The 21,266-nt window shown below is 35.2% G+C and overlaps 1 protein-coding gene across 1 annotated transcript in view; it reads left to right on the top strand.

Moving 5' to 3' along the window:
• HS2ST1 (heparan sulfate 2-O-sulfotransferase 1) overlaps window positions 1–21,266 on the top strand; it is a 191,496-nt gene that overhangs the window by 79,911 nt on the left and 90,319 nt on the right. The window lies entirely within an intron of this gene.

Here is a 21,266-nt window from a genome sequence, read left to right as displayed (position 1 = left end):
TATTACATTGTAATGTATAATGAAATAGTAATACAACTCACCATAATGCAGAATCAGTGGGAGCCCTGAGCTCGTTTTCACTTGCCACTCACTGATAGGGTTTTGATATGAGTCTGCAAGCAGTTGGTTTATTATGGTCTCTGTTCAGTCAGACCTCTCTGCTAATGATAATCTGTATTTACAGCCACTCCTCAGCGCTAGTAGCATCACTGCCTCAACTCCACTTCAGATCCTCAGGCATTAGATTCTCATAAGGAGCGTGCAACCTAGATACCTCGCATGTGCAGTTCACAGTAGGGTTCGCACTTGTATGACAATCTAACGCTATCTAACGCTGCCGCTGATCTGACAGGAGGTGGAGCTCAGGCAGTAATACGAGCAATGGGGAGCGGCTGTAAATACAGATGAAGGTTCGCTCGCTCGCCCCGCTGCTGACCTCCTGCTGTGCAGCCCGGTTCCTACCAGGCCACAGACCAGTAGTGGTCCATGGCCCAGGGGTTGGGAACCTCTGTTCTAGAGTACTAAAGTACCTATGATGAGTAGAACTATAATGTGAGATTGAAATTTTCAAGACAAAGTTTTCCCCACACCCTTCTTTGGGGATTCAGTTTCTTTAAAAATAATTTAATAATAGTGGTGGTTTCAAAGGAAAAGTGTGAAAGTGCACTGTAATCTTTGACTGTGAGATGTAAGAGTTTGCAGTGGGGTTGCAGTGATTAAGCCTAATGCTAGGACAAGTAAAGCTAATATTTTAGGCTCTGTCTTTTATTACAAAATGGAAGCTGTATTGTTTCTTGAAGAATTAAACTAAAAATGCATGCTTAAGAATTCTTAACAGTCTGATTTGCAATATTTTGCTCAAATATCTTCAAATTATGTAAAGTACATACTTCTGTTAAATAATAAAGTTTTCTGGAATTCTGTTAACTGAGTAAGGGTGCTTAGAATAGGAATGTGAATATTTCAGATTTCTAGCTTTTTTTCTTTTTTTGGACAAAACTTTCTTTGTAGCATTAACCATACTAATTCAGAATAAAGAATAAAGCTAGTTATTGCTTACATTTTTTTAAACATAAAAGGTGCTATATGTGTTAAAAATAGTAAGTTTCAATTTGAAACTCACTCAAACAAACAGTTGTAGGAAGTTTTTCTCCTTAATTCTGGCATCTTATTATTACTCTTGGAGATGAAAGAGTCCAAACCTGTATGGGTATTTAACTGTTGGAGTTCTTGTTTCTTGATTGGAAATTAAAAATATATATATATAGTTGATTTTATAATTGACCTGTTTGTTTTTAAAAGTATACATTTAAATATAAAAATTTAAATCCATTGTAAACCTTTTACCCTAAGCATTAACATCTCTATATAAAAATCGCTACTCTTATTGCATGTGTGATTACCTTAGTGTCTAAGAGTTCCAGTGAGTATTAATCTATTTAGCAGGATATGATCTACAGTTATTCACAGTCTGATACTTGAAAGCTTTTAAAAACACCAACATTATATTTTATTTCTCTCTGTATTTAGCAGTTCCTTGGCAAACATAAAGATGACATGGAGAGTAAGATAGAGGGGATTAGGTTTGGCCACTAGAGACCAAGCTGTTAGAAATTAGTTTGTCTAAAGAGAGAAGTGAAATGGTTTCCCTAATCTAGATGATTGATTTAACATGTTCCTCTAATGAATATTAGAACAACTATATTATATCAGTAACTGTGCTAGATAAATTCTGGAGATACAGTACTAAACAGAATAACAAGTTTAGTGCTTCGTTGGAGCTTACATTCTATTCAAGGGTAGCAAAAAAAAAAAAGTAAACGAGATAATTTCATAGAGTAATAAGCACTATGAAGGAAACAGTAGAGGATGGAGTGATAAAGAATGATTGGGGGAGCTATTTTAGAGTTAGTGCTCATGGATGGTCTCACTGAAAAGATGATAATTAAGATGATGAGAGGATATCAATGATGTCTGGTTTCTTAAAACGGTAAGCTAAATTATTTAGATCAACTTTTTCACCGAAATTAAAGAAATATGCTGGATAAAAAATATTTTTAAATGCTTTAGAAATACTTGAGCTCTAAAAATATAGCCACTTCTGTAGCTGAAGCACGTTATCTTACAGTGGACCCTTGCAAATACATTGTCAAGCAAGTAGCCAAAGATAAGGCACACGAAGAAACAGACAACTGAACAGAACCAGTGAGTATAAACAGCAGAATCAGAAGTCCATAGACTTCAGATATTGAAATTGTTAGACACAGATTTAAAACAACTGTGCTTACAAGTTATGACACACATGAAAATGTCTGCAAGGAAACCATAAAAAGCAGCACAGCATATCTGTAAAGGAACCAGACTCAATTTTTAGAAATGAAAAACACAAAAACAAAGTCAGTGAGCCTTCTGGTTCAGGCTTTGTTGATTAGTTTGTATCAAGTGAACCCGGCTACTGATACCATTATAAAAGTTGGGCCATGTATATAAAACTACCAGTCGAAGGCCTTGGAGAGCAACCAGTGTAAGCTGGACTTGTGGGACTATGATTCTTGAGAAAAGGGAAGCTCATGAAGTGATCTCCGTATTTATTCTGTTTTTTTCCTTGGGGGAGTTTTCCAATTCTCAGTGCCGGATAGAGCTCAAGCAGAAAGTGGCAGTTTTACTGCCACAAAGAAGCTGGGGACTGCGGCCAAATCCTGGATATGAGAGGAGTACAGAGAATTGAACATGCTACATATAATGTCCACATATAAACTCTCCCTCAAGTGTAGTCTTTAATAACAACCAGACCTAGAGCAGGACTTCAGACATCAGGCAACATTGACTGTGAGGACAAAGAGCTGAGCAGAAGTTTCAGCAACTTTGGGCGAGACATATTTGAGTTCAAGTACGTCAAAAAGTAGTAAGAAGCATACTTAAGCCATTAGCTTAAAAAAATGCACACGCACACACACACCTCCAGGATATATTCACCTGTGTATATTGTTTCTTTGTTTTTAAGAGCTAACAATGAAAGAATCTGTTTAAAGTAATACAGTAATAGGCCAGACACTATGATCTTTTATCTTATAAAATATGGAAGAGTTAGGCTGTGTCCCAAATGCAAATACTGCTTTGAGTATTTAGACTATGAAACAATAGATCTTTGGGTCCTAACTGTACATTATCTGAACAGTACTATCAATGTATGATTCTTACTAAATTTCCTTGCTATATGCGATTGCTACAGGAGGTAAGAAGTAATTAGAGGTCAAGAATACCATTGTGTTGGTCTATACATAAATCTTTAGGTCATTTTGTTTTTTAAATCTAGTTAAGTTTCCAATTTATCTTTGCTTCCTGTATACAACCTACTTTTAAATGCTTAGGGAAATTTGATGTGAGCATAAAATGTCCTCGGGATTGAACAGAGCAGATAATGCATGACCAAATGCATTCAGTGTTCACAGGAACATACAGCCCTCAGGAGCATGCTTTTTGTAGGTCAATGAATTTTCTACAGAGCTATTGCTGAGAATTATTTTGAAAGTACCTTCTTAAGTATGCTTGTCTAAGTCAATAAGCCTATTGTACTAGAAGGTTTCCAGGCGATACATAAAGCAAAACACTAAATAAATTGTTATTCTCCCAAGTGACATAATGTCTCTATTTTACTTACTGTTCACAGTAATTTTACCACAGAAGCACAAAAGTCATTCCTGTTTTTTTCTGAGTGGGAATTATTAATTTGTTGGGTTTTTTTTTATAAGATTGATTTAATTAATTGGGTCTTGAATTTTCTTAGGGTCTTTTCTTTTCTTTTTCCATACATACACTCACAAATTTAATACAGCTTTTAAAAAGTGTTCTTTCCATCAGAATTTATTTTTGCCATGTTTCAAGCATCTTGTATTGAACTTTAAAGTGAAATTCACTAAGTATTTTGTTACTTTCTCAAAAATCTAATAGCCGATTTTTGGAAATTTACCTAAAGCTTTGCTACTTAAACTGTGGTCCTTGGAATAGCATGTTGTGGCCATCACCTGGGAGCTTATTAGAAATGGAGAATCTTGGGCCTTATCCTAGATTTACCCATTTATAATCTGTATTTTAATAAGCTCAAGTGATTCCTGTACACATCAAAGTTTGAGAAGCACTGATCTAAAAGCTTGTTTCCTAGTGTTTATATTTAATCTACCTAACCCTTAAAGGGAAAGACCCCTGTACAAAGCCCAATAAAAAATCAAGGTGTTTTAAAAGCTTTCAGGGGATATCTCAGAGGCTGATGTAATCTGTACTTTTTAGAAAATAATAATGTTTATTTTGTTCCTAGTGATTGTACCATGTCATTTATTATACCCTCTTCCTTTCTTTTTGCTTGTCTAATCTAGTCTGACATCTTTAGCTCTCAGCTCTTTGCTGTACTTTTTAAACTAATATCAGCCCTAACTTCTTCACCTGGGCTCTTATCTTACATTTCTGACATTCATCATGTCCCAGATAGTTATATCATCACCCTTTTCAAACTATGCTTTCTTTCCTAACTTCCTTTTGTTAATTATATATCTGTTGCAGATCCAGTAAAGTCTCATATCTCCTGAATCTTTTCACAGTTTTTCTTGTATACAGTGATTTCCCCCTTGCTTTATTCCTGTAACCCCTTTTATCCCTTCTATAAGAGATGGAGATGGAATTCATGTCTTCAACACAACTCCCTATTTCTGTATTACTTCTTCTGTAAATAAAGTTTCTGGCAGAAAGCAGTATTTGGAATGCACCTTTTTAAATTAAAAAAATTACTCTAGAACATTAAGTTGAAAATAGCATGCCAGCAAGTCCATCTTGCCAATTGGTTGACTGTGGATATTAGTTTTTAAGTTTCTGTGTTTTACAGTTAACAAGGTTTCCATGTTATGTGGTAACCAACTCAGCAAATTTTGACTCATCAAAAACCAAAACTAACTGAAAACCCCCAAAATGGAATGGTTCTTATGAAGCAAATAATCAGTGTCATCACCCTTAAGTACATAAGAAGAGTAATTAATATTTACGTATGATTTCTTAGTATAAAGTGGACAGGCAGTTATTAAGGCTGAATTGGATTATACAGAAATTAGAAACTAATAGATACTAACTTAAACACAATTTTAGGATGGAAGAAAGTTAAAGATCCTGACCCCCTTATTTTGTATTAAAGGAAACTGAGACAGGACTTAAATGTTTGCTTCTACTTCATACCAAAATAGTATGCAGAGCCCATCTCTCAGCTTTTGGGTTTCAGTCTAAAGTCCAGAAGCTTGAAGATATAAAATTTCCAAATTATGTTCACTTTCAATTTGGAATAAAAGGTCAGCTCTTGGATCAAATGACAGCCTTTGGCATCAGACTGTGCATATGACTAGTTTTAACACAAAGACTTCATGTTCTAAAAAATGATCCAAGGGTAGGAGATATTTAGTAGTTTGAGGTTAATGGATTACTGGGGACATCTAAAAATTGTGTGTTTAAAAGCTCGTAAGATTTTGCCAAGTTTGACTCTACGCATTTTTTCAATTGTCTTTTTCTTTATGTATGGCAAGCATTGTACCTTTTATAGCTTTTGTATACCTCAGCTATGTAGCACAGTGGGAATGTATTCAATTTTGCCTTGAGAAAATACTCCCCTGTTTTCTGGGTTACAGCTGCTGAAACAGTTTTAGCAATTTTACCCTCAGTTGTTTTTATTGAAGATTAGCCACATACTACTACTATTTTAAAGATATTAGTGATAAAGATATTACCACTAACTCAGAATCAAAATTAATGTCTGCAATATATTGGTTTCCAGGGTTTGTTTCCTTTGTTGTTGCTGTTTTTTTGACGAAGTGGGTCAGTCTTTATTAGTGGGGGGGGGGGGGGGGGGGGGGCGGTACCCATATGAGCCTAGGACACTGTGAAGAGGAAGAGAAGGCTCAGTCCCATCTGGGGAGGGGGTTTCTGTAGTCGACATGAGCAAAGGCCTGAGTCACAGTAACTCCACTTGGAGATGGTCATCCAGACCCTCCACCACCTAGGCATATGGAGGGCCAGGGTAGTGAGAGGTACCCAGTGGAGCAGGTACGATAGAAGCTTGGTTTCAATTATAGTGGGGGGAAATTTTTGTTTTTGTTCAAATGAGCATAACCCTGATAATCTTAACTATATTAATTTGGGGAATAGGAAAAATAGATGAAAAGCTAGAGCAAAAATATTTTTTAAAAACTTATTTTCTTGAAATGCTAAAATGTTTAGAGAGGACGGTCAGGAGAAGAGTGGTGCTGTTTACGAATACCTTTGGATTTAGAGTAAATAGGCTGTTTCTCGTAATCTGTACATCTTTTTTCAACCAAGTTCCTATCTCTAAAACATATCCATAAAATCTGAGTTAAATTTTGTTAGTATCATGAGATTCAAATCTTTATTTCCCTTTGGGAAAAATAGTCTGTTTAGTGGTTGTTTTATAAATCTTCCTTGCTGTTCATTTATTTATTTATTTATTTATTTATTTTTTGCGGTACACGGGCCTCTCACTGTTGTGGCCTCTCCTGTTGCGGAACACAGGCTCCGGACGCGCAGGCTCAGCGGCCATGGCTCATGGGCCCAGCCGCTCCGCGGCACGTGGGATCTTCCCAGACCAGGGCATGAACCCGTGTCCCCTGCATCGGCAGGCGGACTCTCAACCACTGCGCCACCAGGGAAGCCCCTTGCTGTTCATTTATTGATTCAAAAAATATTTATTGAGTGTCAGCCGTATATCTCAAACGTTTAACTTTAGAATCTAAACTATGGTTATATGTCATTATTGACTGAGGAGATGCTTCTCTGTACATCTTATAGAAAATATTGTTTACAAGCTTTTATAAAGGAATATTTACTTCTGTATTGGAGTCACTATCATCTGAAGAATGACAAAACAAAATTTTATGTACCGATTTGAGTATGTTCCCTGAACTAATTTATACATAGTTTGACATGAGAACATACAAGAAAACAATATCCTATCTAGGGATCCCCATAGCAGGGAATTCATGATGAACACTAAGGTGCTGTAGAGCTTCAAGTTTTTCAAAGAATATCAAGAGTTGGAATGAGAGTTAAAAGTCACATATAGTTTACCCTCTCAATCAGTGTAGAAATCGACTCCATATTGTTTCTGATAGGCCAGCATCAGTCTTCTACTTAAAATTTCTAGAAACAGTAACATAAGTAAAGGATAATCAATTTCATTTTTTAAATAACTCTCATGATTGGAAAATTCCTTGTCAGTTGAACTAAAGGTGCCTCTTATTTTCCATTCTTCGGTCTCAGTTTTGACCTCTGGAGTTAGCAGTTTAAGCCTAATCTAATCTGTCCTTCCATACATGGAAGTTGATGTGTTTAAAGATAGTTATCATGTTCCTTCAAGTAAGCTTTTTCAAAAAAGTACCTAAGTGTATGTCTTTTGCTGTAAAACTCAAATTCAGAAGAATCATTTATCATGTATGAATTCTCTTTTGCCCACTTAGAGGTAGAATCCTCTTCTGTATATGTTGGCTTTGTCATTTTTCTTGAGCTTTTCATGTTTCATGCCTTCATAGTTTGAGAACTTTTAGCAGGTATCTGATCCTATAATTTTTCTCAATGTTCAAATAAATCAATCCTGATAACTTTTTAGGTAAACAAGATATTTTAATTTCTTTTCATGTATTTAAAAAAACTGACTCTTAAGAGCTATTACATTTAATGATACAGTGAATAATAAGGTATAATCTTTAAAAAATTAGCTACAATAAAAGTCAAAATTGAATGATATTAGAAGCTCTGTTTAAATAGATGTCAGTGATTTATACCAATTGGCAAAATAACTCTGTAGCAGTCCTTATATTCAATAATTAAAGATTAAATGAAAGAATGTTTTTGTTACCGTTCATTAATGGAGAAAACTAGGGAGAAAAAAGATTCTAGGGAGATGCAGAGTAGCAATAAAGAGAAGAATCTTAAGAAAAAAATAGTAACAAAATTAATTGTGTTGAGGCATTAATGGCAAAGTTCTGTACATTTGCCTTTGATGTTTTTCCAGCCCACTCAATCATAGGTTGTACAACAGGAGTGAGATAAATATTTTTAATGTTCTTCCATTATATTATATATTATTACTTGTTGGGTATATGAGATTTAGATTATTTTTGTTGCGTGTTTAAGAGATTCTCCTTTGCTAGAAGAACCGAGACACTCCTAAAATTTAGTGAATGACATCACATGACAATCTTTTCTCCTCTAATCAGATTACCAAAATTTAGTGTATTTGGAAGAATTCTCCTCTAGTGAAATACATTTTTATAATAATACATTAGAATGAGTATAACTGCAGAAAAGTGTGGATTTCTAATAGGAACTTTGTGAGCAGTGGAAAATTACATGAACTTTGCCTCTACTTCTTTCCATGTAAAGAAAATATCCTCTTTACATTTTTAATTGAGGGAAGGGAAAGATGTATTTCTAGAGTTATATTATTTTTGTATAAAAATATGTTTTTTCATAATATTTTAAATATTAGGTAAAACAGAAATTTTTGTCTAATCTGTTATTAAAACAAAATTTTAGATAAATATTTTTATAAAATTCTTGAAAATGCTGGCAAGTTTTGTAATAGGCTATTCAGCGTCCCAATGAGATTTGGGGAAATGCTTACTGTTTTCCTCATAATGTTTTCCATTACCTTAAAATGCACCACTAATGCCTAGGGATAATAGTGAATTAATGAAAAATTTTAGCATTGACCTAACCCACTCAGCTTAGTTTTTGCTGCCAAAATATCCAAGAGAAGACATTTAGTAATGCTATGAGCCATAGGAGTTGCTGAGGTAGTTCACTGTTATGGCACTACCCAAATATGCAGGGAATCCTTAAACAAAGGGCATCAAGGTAAATAATGCACACAGAGCGCTTAGTGGTCAGCAGAGGCTGGTTTGCATATATAGGCAATGCCTGCCTACTGATTGATGAGGCCTATTACCGTGAGACTGTATTTATTAAAGACAACACTTCAGTAGTTCTATGCACAAATGATTAATAGCTAAATGATTATTGATTTTAGTTAATTAGAAAGGTCAAGATGAAAATTCTGAATGAAATAGAATCATCTCGTTATATTGACTTATTCTACTTGAAATTATTAAAGCTTAAAATTACTACTTAAAGTTAAGTCATGCTATGAATGTTCTAAGTAAAGTTTGAATGATCTTAGTTAGTTCTAATATTAACATATTGTGATTAATCTGAAATGAATTTTCAGATATTTGCTAACATAAGATATTGGCTTAATGTCTTCATAAGCAAAATTTTTGCTCACTAGCAACTGCTGAGTTAAAGACGAGTCAAAATTATTAACATTCTGTTGTATAATTTCTCTAGTCTTTTTATTATGTTGTTACTAGTATTTTTTAACTTAAAACTTTTTTCCCCTCTACAATGAAATAGCATTCTTATAAAAGAGAAAGCATTTTACAGTAGGGCTTTTCAGCTAAGTGAGTAATGCTGTCCATTGCAGTTAGGAGGGTTAAATTCTTTTCTAACAATAACATAAGAGCTTGTTGGTCAACAAAAATTCTGTATGGATTGTACCTAAATAATCTCTTAATCTCTTTCCTTCAGCACCACGGTCACACCAGAAGCTGATGGAAATCATTTAGGAACTCAGATTTATCAGAGTTTGAGACTATTTTGTTCTAGTTTAAAAAAAAAAAGCTATATTCTCGAATTCAGTTTCATACACATACCTTTATACACATGTATTCATGTAAAATCCTAAGAGATACAAATGTATGTAGGTGGATCTTTCCATCTACTCCAGATTTTGTGGTCCCTAGCACATGATAAAGAGGTCTACCAAATGTTTAATTTTCAGATCCTGCCAAGATTCCCACAATGATTGACTTGTGCCTCTGGGTATTATAGAGAATAAACAGAAGGACATGAACTCAAGAAGTATGAGACAGTGTTACTGGTACTCTGCACTGCTATCATAGCAAGGCTGGTTAGTATGTGATCGAAGAAACCATCTCTTCTGTTTGACTTCTCGCCTGTTATTTTTATTCAAAATTTTTTTTCACCTCAAAATACTTGGCACTCATCTGACATCTCCAGTGACATGCAACTGTACAGTATTTTTTCCATTCTAAGTCTACTGCACAGTACATGGCTTTTTAGTGTTTTTTGAGCAGTATGTTATAGTGTGGCATAGTTTATCATTTATGCACAATGTTAACACAGAATACCATACTCTTGGTGCCCACGTTCTTGCTTCTCTTTCATTTAAACGTAATGGCATAGAATTCTTCTTTAAATGCTATACTTAGGATTTTTTGTGTATTCCTGTGCATCCATTTTTAAAACTGTCAACAATCTTAACTATGTTATCTTTATTTTCAGTAACATAAAATGGTATAAATCATTCTACCTCCTAACCTTATTTGCAAAATTTATCTGAAAGTAAAAGTTGCTTCTTTAAATTGTAGCATGTAATGACTAAAAAAAGTACTCAGATTTCTGAATTGTGGAGAGAGGAAAATAATACTGTATCAGAAAGAGGGTTACTTAAATCAGGCATTCTTGGGCACTGCTTTAAGTCTAGTCTTCCTGACAAGTGGTTTAAATCAAAGGGTCTCCTGCATTAAATCTCAGAGAAGCCAAGTCCACTTACTTGGCTTGGCTTGGCAAAAAAATGCACGCAATACACTGAAGTCAGTTCACATCACCACAATAACATTCTACAGTAATAACTAAGTATTAAGCAGAATGCTTAATAAGTATTACAGTAATAACTAAGTATTAAGCAGAATGCAAGTTGGCTTATGGAGGGCAATACAAAAACCAAATACCTAACAGTAAAAATAAGAAAATGTATATTACTTTTACCAAAGTGAAAGCATGGAAGTCTATTTTCATTTTTATGTGCTTTCATTTCATTTTAAATAGCAAATAAGAAACCTTACTTTAAAAGCTTTGGAACTTCAAAATATTTCAAATTTATATCCATATGAATACAAAAGCAGAACATCTACTTTTAGTCTACTTATGAAAATATCTAACATGAGATATAAAAATGTATAATACAAAGTAATTTGTTCATCTATATTTCTCTACTGGTTCCTTAATCTCCTGAAAGGTACTCTATCAAAAAGGAAAGAGGAGGAAAAGGTAATTTTTTCTGCATTACTGTCAACTTTTTATTTTTGTAGTAACTCAGAAGAGGTCACCAGTATGAATATGAATAACAGGATATGCTCTCTAAACTAATCTCTCTACATTCACCAGTGTCACTGATTTTACTGTTACTTCCTAATTTTGGTTCTATAATATATAAATAGTAATTAAGAAAAACAATCAATCTATAAAAGCTAAAAAAAAATTCTGTACCTCTCTACCATAAACAGTAGGGATAGGGACAGTGGTTGGTGAGGGTAGGGAGACAGGAATGTTAACGCCTATGTGATAGATTTTATTACCAGCCTAATATTAGCTGTCCCTCCTTTACCAGGCCTATCTCTAGAGAAGAGTTATATTTCCTGGTTCCATTTGAGCTGTTTCTACCAATGAAATGTGAAAGTGGCATGTGCCAGTTCCAAGCAGAAGTTTTAGGAGCCATCATACAAGTTCCATCACTGTTTCTCCCTCTCCTTCATACATCTCAGGAAGAGGGCATAGAGCAAAGCCACAGCAGATCTGCAAAGTATAAATGAGAATAGAATAAATAAGCCACTGAGCTTCTGGAGCTTTTTGCTGTTACAGTTTAACAAAAGCTATCCAATACACCCTATCTATGGCGTGAGAGAGGTACCCAATATTATAAATATAGACATTAAATTGACAAATGGCAACATAAAGCCCTTTTGTGACCATAAGTACTAGCCTAATTGAATGTCAGGAGACTAGCATAACAAGGCCAGTTGCTCCTATGTTCTTGGATAGCCTTCTGATGCCTGGAATTGCATTTAATTTGAGCCTGCTTACCTTTTCTTTCCACTACTTTCCAAAGACTACAGGAGGGCAACAATCACACTTATTATACTAGATACACAGTAAGAGGATGGGGAAAGGTAGACACATAATACACATTGTACACAACTGGCTGGTAGTACCAGTCAGCTGGACATCAGCAATATTGAACACAGTTGTTGTCTAATCTCAAACTCCTTCTGCTTTTGCATTTGGGTAGTTATAGAATTAGCACCTAGATTAATATTAGTTATGAGGAATTTTTAATATAATGTGTTGCCTAACCTTCTTCAGGCAGAGCCAGCCAAATATAAATTACACCTATTCAAAATCTTTTTAATTTTACTCTGCATTGTTTCCTAATAAATTCACCTACTTGCCTTTTTAAAAGGCTTGTCAAAACATTACTTTATGCACTGGGCTAAAAAGGTTACTAACTGATGAATTTAGAAAGTTCACTGAAGAACTGTGTTGAAGTTTATAGATAACTGATAGTGGAGTAAATGCAATTAAATAAGGCATTCACGTGTCATTCTTGCTCAGCAATTGTATTTCAAAATATTACAGTGAATAAATGCTTTGCCAAAACATGGCATAAGCAATCGTATTCATTTTTTTTTTTTTTTTTTTTTTTTTCGGTACACGGGCCTCTCACTGTTGTGGCCTCTCCCGTTGCGGAGCACAGGCTCTGGACGCACAGGCTCAGCGGCCATGGCTCACGGGCCCAGCCGCTCCACGGCATGTGGGATCTTCCTGGACCGGGGCACGAACCCGCGTCCCCTGCAATGCCAGACGGACTCTCAATCACTGCGCCACCAGGGAAGCCCCTTGCGTGCATATTTTAATGAAATATTCTGCCTGGTCCTGATCAGAAAGGAGGTGTATTTACATAATGCTAATCAAGCATTTGTTGTAGCGTTTGGAAAGGACAGTACTGTAATTTTAGTCGCTACATGTATTATCTGTCACACAAATTTAGCAACCAACTGTCTAAAATACAAATCACTGTATCCTGGAAATTGTCAAGGTTAATTATAAGTCCTATTGCCTTCTTTAAAAAAGCATACCTTATGGTACATCTTAATATATTTTGGGTCCCATTTCATTTGTCGATTGTGGAGTTTTGTTTTTTGGTATACTAGAATAGTTCTCTGCATTGTTTGTTCAGTCATTTCCTGCACCTGGTTTGTCTATGTTGAATTTATTTTTAATTTAAAAATTGTTTTTGAATTTTGCTTGGTTTGCATTTATTTGGTTTAAAACCAACTAGTACATTTTGGAAAGTAGACCCTTTCAAAAGTGTTTTAAAAAGCAAAACCATTCATTCATTCAGCGGACTACTGACTGATTACAGTCTTTTAGGTCATGGGATGTTCTCTTGAGAAAGACTGATAATAAATATACAATATAGGTGCTAGAGTGGAGGTTTGTACTAGTGATTTTATATGTTATAAAGCTAGGTTCCGTTTCAGTTATTAAACTGTTTTTGGGGATTTGGTAACATTATAATGGTCTTATACTTCTGCATGGGCTTCTTGAGACCCAGTCTTTAGACTAACTCATTAAGAACTTACCAACACCAGATCTGAAACAGTATTCTTGCATACAAGTTTTCAGTACATTTCCCTCCCCACTGTAAATGGAAAAAGTGCTTCTTTTATCCATACAGATTAATGGGATTGTTGAGCTGAACATTATCTCATTGGAACAAAGTCCAACAAAGCCTAAAGGGTACTCCTTCCTTATACAGTGACTGGGACTTGGTATTGATATTTTTTCAGACTTTTTAGGCTCCTCTCCTGCTCATCCTTTACTAAAACAGATAGAAAATAGTGCTTAATTAGTCTTTCAGGCAGTTTACTAAGATTAGAAAATTGGTCTCTAGATACTAGGTATAGACAGAAGACAAGGTGGGAAATTTGGGGTTGTCAGAGTGAACCTTATTAAGCCACATATTAAATAGATGGCTTCATAGTGGCTGTGCTCTATTTACAATAGCCAGGACATGGAAGCAACCTAAGTGTCCATCGACAGATGAATGGATAAAGAAGATGTGGCACATATATACAATGGAATATTACTCAGCCATAAAAAGAAACGAAATTAAGTTATTTGCAGTGAGGTGGATGGACCTAGAGTCTGTCATACAGAGTGAAGTAAGTCAGAAGGAGAAAAACAAATACCATATGCTAACACATGTACATGGAATCTAAAAAAAAAAAGGTTCTGAAGAACCTAGGGGCAGGACAGGAATAAAGATGCAGATGTAGACAATGGACTTGAGGACACGGGGAGGGGGAAGGGTAAGCTGTGACAAAGTGAGAGAGTGGCATGGACTTATATATACTACCAAATGTAAAATAGCTAGTGGGAAGCAGCCGAATAGCACAGATAGATCAGCTCGGTGCTTTGTGACCACCTAGAGGGGTGGGATAGGGAGGGTGGGAGGGAGACACAAGAGGGAGGAGATATGAGGATATATGTATGTGTATAGCAGATTCACTTTGTTATAAATCGGAAACTAACACACCATGGTAAAGCAATCATACTCCAAAAAAGATGTTAAAAAAAAGATGCCTTTTTCCTTTTTAAAAAAAATCCTTGATGATTTCTGTTAAGTTGTCAGCACATTTCAGATGTTATGATTGTAATAATAAATGCTGTGTTTAGTTGCTAGAGTGATTGAAACAGAATTGTTAGTTTACTCTATGCAGTCTTCTCTCTAAAATTAAATCATTAAATTCCAGCTCTCATTTTGCATCACTGCAGAATATCATCCAATTAATCCAAAATATTTGTGGAAATTAAAAAAAAGTTTTGAGTAATTGTATTTAATTTGTTTTGCTTTTTAACTGCTATTTTTAAACAGTTATTTATAACTTCCCTGAATATACGGAATTTGAGGCAGCTTACAGTGGGTAAAACATTCTGGACTATAAAAAAACATTAATTAGTGTAAGAGATAAAGGGAAAAGAAAAGACTGAACGTGTATGTAAACTGTAAAGGCCACATTATTTATTATATAGAGCTTTTAAGAAAATTAAAAAGGGGGGTCTAGCAATTTTAAAATTGCTTTCGTATTAATATGTTAAGTGTTATATGCTCTATTATTAACAATGCTGGATTTTCTGCTTAGAATTAGAAACCTATCATTAACAAATATTTGCCACCTAATGAATGTAAGGGACTTTGGATGCCAGGATGTGGAATTACAAAATGATATTGAGACAATGACAGGATGTGTGTGTGTGTGTGTGTGTGTGTGTGTGTGCATGTGTGTGTCTGCCTAGTATCATGTGTCTAGTGTTAGCTACTTTGGGGAGGATTGGTACAGAAGATTGGTGCTAGGTAGGAAGAAATAATGAAATGCTAGCTAAATAGAATGTTAGTTCAACTAGAACATATTCTAAAGACTGAATTTTCACCTTTTCTATTAAGTAAACAAAAAATAACTATAATTGTATTACCATTTGTTGGCGTGATACTAAAGCTATCCACGTGGCTGAGATTATCTGTGTCATAAAATAATGGAACTCACAGATTACACCAGAAATTAACAATATATGAATATTGCTATATGAATATTACTAAACTATTAATAATGTGTGACTATATAAATCTATATAACTGTAACTAACATCTGTCTTTATAGTTTACAGTGCACTTTTATATGTGCTATTTTATTTAAGAGAATGTTGGATTTAGGATAGAGTTTGATAGTTTGTGTATAGTCCCAAGTTACTTATTCTTCTCTCTTAGTGAGAGAATCCATGCCAGCGCTAAAGAATTGATATCCTCAAGCTTGATGATGGTTACACTGTTCTCACTAAATCAAATTTGTTAGTAATTTTTGGCTTAGATACTAAAATAGGGTTGTTTCTAAAAATTCCACGAGGACTTTGACTCTTCTCACTTAAATACCCCTCACCCCTGCCTTATATACAGTTTCTTTCTTTGTGGTTACTGCACAGTGAAAATGAGCCTCAGGCTCCTCTCAAGTGGATAGGTCTATCAATCAAAATAAATTTTCCTTTCTAGTTTCTGTCTGCTCAGATTTTAAGTATGCTTCCTTATGTTTACATATCCTAACTTACCTTAATAGTAACTTGACAAAGTCTTCATTCTGGTTAGTATTCCTACTCTGGAAGTTGTGTCTGCTTACAATTTTTCTTCCGGTAAAATTATACACTTCAGTTCCAGCAACCTTGAACCACCTGTTACTGGCAGACCTAGAGCAAGCTCTTTGCCTTTTCCTGAGATAGTCTGTAGGTACTCCAACAGAGACGTCATGAACATTGTAGTTGGTTTTTCTGTTTGTTTTTGTGATAAAAAACATAACATGAGAGCTGCTCTCTTAACAAACTTTTAAATGTGCAGTACAATATTTATAACTATAAGGACAATGTTGTATAGTAGAGCTCTAGAACTTTTTTATCTTGCATAACTGAAATTCTATACCCAATTGAACAGCAGCTCCCCATTTCCTCCTCCCCACAGTCCCTGGCATCCACCATTCTACTTTCTGCTTTTATGAGTTTTACTACTTTAGATACCTCATATGAGTGGAATCATGAAGTATTTGTCCTGTGACTGGCTTATTTCATAGAGCATAATGTCCTCCAAGTTCAGCCATTTTGTTGTATATACAGGATTTCCTTTTTTTTTTTTTTTTAGGCTAAATAAAATTTCTTTATATATATATATATATATATATATATATATATCACATTTCCTTTGTCTATTCATCCATTAGTGGAATCAATGGATATTCAGGTTGTTTCCACCTCTTGGGTATTGTGAATTGTACTACAATGAACATGGGAGTGCTAATATCTCTTTGAGATCCTTATTTCATTTCTTTTGGATAAATACTCAGAAGTAGGATTGCTGGATCATATGATACTTCTGTATTTAATTTTCTGAAGAATCTTCATACTGTTTTACCTAGCAGTTGCACCATTTTACATTCTCACCAACAGTTCAAAGGGGTTCCAATTTCTCCACATCTTCACCAGCATTTAAAAGAAAATAATAGCCATACAAACAGGTGTGAGGTAACATCTTATTGTGGTTTTTGATTTGCATTTCCCTGATGATGGGTGATGTTGAATGTGTTTTCCAATACATGTATGTCTTTTGTAGCCATTTGCATGTCTTTTTTGGAGAAGTGTGTATTCAAGTCTCTTGCCTATTTTTAAATTGAGTTATATTTTTGCATTGAGTTGTAGGATATTCTTATATATTTCAGGTATTGACCCCTTATCAGACATATGATTTGTAAATATCTTCTTCCATTCTGTAGGTTGCCTTTCACTTTGTTAATTTTCCTTATGCTATGCAGATTCTTTTTAGTTTGGTGTAACCCTTGTCTATTTTTGCTTTTGTTGCCTGTGCTTTTGGTGTCATATCCAGGAAATCATTGCCAAGATCATTGTCATGAAACTTTTTCCCCTATGTTTTCTTCTAGGAGTTTTATAGTTTCATGTTTCACATTTAAGTCTTTAATACATTTTGAATTGAGTTTTGTGTATGTGTAAGGTAAAGGTCCAATTTCATTCTTTTGCATGTGGATATCCAGTTTTCCTGGCACAATTTGTTAAAGAAACTATCCTTTCCCTAATCTGTAATTCTGGCACTCTTAGATCATTTGGCTCTATATGTGCACATTTATTTCTGGGCTCTCTGTTCTGTTCCATTGGTCTATATGTCTTTATGCCAATACCATACTGTTCTAATTACTGTAGTTTTATAATATGTTTTGAACTTGGGAGGTGTGAGGCCTCCAGCTTTGTTCTTCTTTCTCATGGTTGTTTTGGCTATTGGGGGCCCTTTGAGATTCCATATGAATTTTAGGATTGTTTTTTCTATTTCTGTAAAAAATGCCATTGAGATTTTGACAGGGATTGCCTTGAATCTGTAAATCACTTTGAGTGATTTTAACAATATTAAATTTTCCAGTCCACGAATGTGGGATGTCTCTTCATTTATTTGTGTCGTCTTTAATTTTTTTCAACACTGTTTTGTAGTTGTCAATGTACAAGTCTTTTTCCTTCTCGGTTAAGAGTTAGGCAAGACAGAAATGAGTCCCTCAGGTGTTCTTTCCAAAACTCTAGAACCTTGGATGCACCTCCATCTCCCACCCCTGACCCCGACCAGGAGAAGTTCCAAGACAGGGTGTTCTCCTGGGGCTGATCTGTTCTGCCTTGGTGGAGGAACTGTTGCTGGTATAGTGAAACTTTCTTCTTAACCATTTCGCTGCAACTCTTCTTGGCTTTGTGCTGCCTGGGGTACTGCAACTTCTTAACTGGAATCTGGAAATCTTTTAAAGGTATTTTGGTCTTTATGTTGTTGTTAGATTGGTGTTTCCATGGGGAAGTGAGAGCTGGGATATCTTGTTCTACTGCCTGGCTAATGTCACTCCAACATTGTACTCTTAACCTTATAAACAATGAACACTAATCAAGTACTGACTATATGCCAGGCTCTCGTTTAGAGTTTGGGTTATAAAGATGAACTAGGTGTGCTTGTTATCCTTAAGGACCACCTCTGGTTTGGAAGACAGACATGTAAATAGTGAATAACTGTAAAATGTTTTCTGCTATCATCTAGCAGAAAACTAGATGTAACTTAATGTAACTTAATGTCTAGAGGAAGGATGTCTTCAAGGAAGGTGGGATTTGAACTGGACCTTGAAATTTGAGCAGGAAGTTTAGAAAGGCATTCCAAGGAGAAGGAACAGTAGTTAAGAGTAGCGGGAACCGTATATGACTGTGTTAAACAGGGAATAAGGGAGAAATCCACCAAGGAGAAGGAAATGGGCATAGAAAACTGGAAGTGGTTGTTTGTGGCTTGATTACTAAGAGCTTTGTTTGTGAACCTAAGGAGTTTGGACTCAGGGCATTGAGAAATTTTTTTAAAAATAGGATAAAATAATAACCTCCTGGGCTTCCTTGGTGGCGCAGTGGTTGAGAGTCCTCCTGCCGATGCAGGGGACACGGGTTCATACCCCGGTCCAGGAAGATCCCACATGCCGCGGAGCGGCTGGGCCCGTGAGCCATGGCCGCTGAGCCTGCGCGTCCAGAGCCTGTGCTCCGCAACGGGAGAGGCCACAACAGTGAGAGGCCCGCGTACCGCAAAAATAAATAAAAATAATAATAATAATAACCTCCCTCACTCTCTCTGTTCATAAAATTCTATCTTCCTTGTGGAACATGAACAACAATTAACAGTTAATGCATACTGCATTTAAGGGAACCAGTTGCAGCATCCAAGTTAGAGATGAAAAAAAAGTGAGACCATGACATGGGCCTTATAGATGCAAAGACAGGCTTTCACAGAGATTTCTGGGATGAAGCCAAGAATTAATAGTCAAATGAAAGTAGGAAGCAAGAGAGGTATTAAAAAGGTACCTTATACGGTCATAGGCAATTAGTAGAGGCAGGAAAATGCAGGATAAGAAAGCAACAAAGTAAAAAACAGATTTTAAAATATCAGAGATAGACACATAAAAAAAACTCAAAATTTTGTTGCTTACTCTAATTCTCAAATTTTGTAGAGTCTTCAGAGTGAAAGAAAACAGAAGTGAATTGTGAATTAGTATTTGAGCCAAACTTAATTGAATTATGTGCCTGCTAAGCTCAAAAGCATTTATTTTACTACAATGCCATCCTGCCTGGCCCCACTCTTTAAAGTTCCTGCAGGCATCTACCTGTGTTTCACTCCCCACAATTATGCATCTAAGACAGTAGATGTGATGAAATACAGAACGAGTTTCCAAATTACAAAAAAAGGTTTTGTTCTGTGAAATTCGTTATTTATTTGTATTTCAGAGTTTGTTTTCATGTGGAAATTACATTTAATGAACAATATCAACTCATCCAGAAAACTAACTGCTGTTGACATTAATTACATGGCATATATAGAAACCAGACACTTTTTATCTTAGGCTTATATCTTAGCTCTGTTCCTTACCAGCTTTGTCATCTTGAACAACAACTTTCTAAACCTCTCCATGGTATAATTTCCTCATCTATAAGAACAGTACCTACTTTGTAGTGTTATTGTTAATATCTTTGAGCAAATTTTTAGGCAGGATACTGTCCTGGTGATAACCAAGTGAAATAAAAAATTACCCTGCATAAAAATATATTAGGATGTGTGGGAATAGTGACAGTATGATAATCTAGATATATTTTCAGGCTTCTTCAAATCTGTTATAGAGAAATATTAATGAAGAGCAAATCATTCTGACCATAAAATAGAGATCCTGAACTTCTTTTCTGTCAAGTCAGCAGGGCACCAGTTCCATTATATTTTTGTTCAGTTAGTTATTAACATTTACTTTTTACAAAAATTGTACCCCTAGTATTCTTAATACCATTTGAAAGGTTTAATTCTGTAAACATGTTCTTGTTTCTTTTCATTCCTCAATTCGTTCAACAATAATAGAATTAGGACATTAATTTATAGGACAGCCATCTGTCTTATCTAGCAAAATCAGCATAATTTAAATCTTAATATGATATTGAGCACCTGTATCAGGGTAGACAAGAATTTTCTTATTTGATAACAGGACCGTCCAAAGCCAAAAGTAGATTGTCAGAATGACAGATTTAGGTCTCAGGTATGTGCTTGGAGGAGCTGATGCTGTAACTTTCCTCTTTACCCCTGATTTTGTAGGTGCACCTAACGTACCTAGGACATATGAATTTATTTATATTTTTTTGTGGCTGAGGAAGGTTGACTTGAATTCTTACTCAGTTCATGTTTTGTATCTGCATAGTAACATAATTAACAAGGTGTTTCTTCAGTATATGTGCAATGCATTTATTCATAACTCATTGATTCACACCTCTGCACAATGTTGTCTTGCAGTGCTTTCAGGGAATAGAAACTGCCAGTAATGTTTGGAAGTTTACCACATTTCTTCATTTGGGAATTTCTTCCCCATCAGTATTCTACCTTTTTATTGGCACTTGTATTCAAATCATAAATTTTTCTATCACTGTCAACATGCTTTAACTCAGCAATACCTTCCTTTGGTATCACATTTTTGTTAGGTGTTTTCTAGAAGGAGATTCAGAAGAAAATGCCGTAAGGCGGCCCATCTTACTCACTGCCTGGTTTAGAGTGATACAGTTTTGAATTCAAAAATTCAAACCCATGAAAAGTGATTTAGCTCTTTTGCTGAGTGAGAATGCAGGTTTTTCTAGTTATTATATCTTCATTTAATTCAGAATTTAAAGCCAAATGTGCCAACCCACTCTGGATAGACCCAGTTAAAAACAGA

The sequence above is a fragment of the Monodon monoceros genome, unplaced genomic scaffold (genome assembly GCF_005190385.1).
Source record: "Monodon monoceros isolate NGI ecotype Baffin Bay Population unplaced genomic scaffold, NGI_Narwhal_1 Super_Scaffold_18, whole genome shotgun sequence".
NCBI classification, from domain to species: domain Eukaryota; kingdom Metazoa; phylum Chordata; class Mammalia; order Artiodactyla; family Monodontidae; genus Monodon; species Monodon monoceros.
Note: the sequence above shows the minus strand (reverse complement) of the source record. Positions and strands in the feature narration are given on the sequence as shown.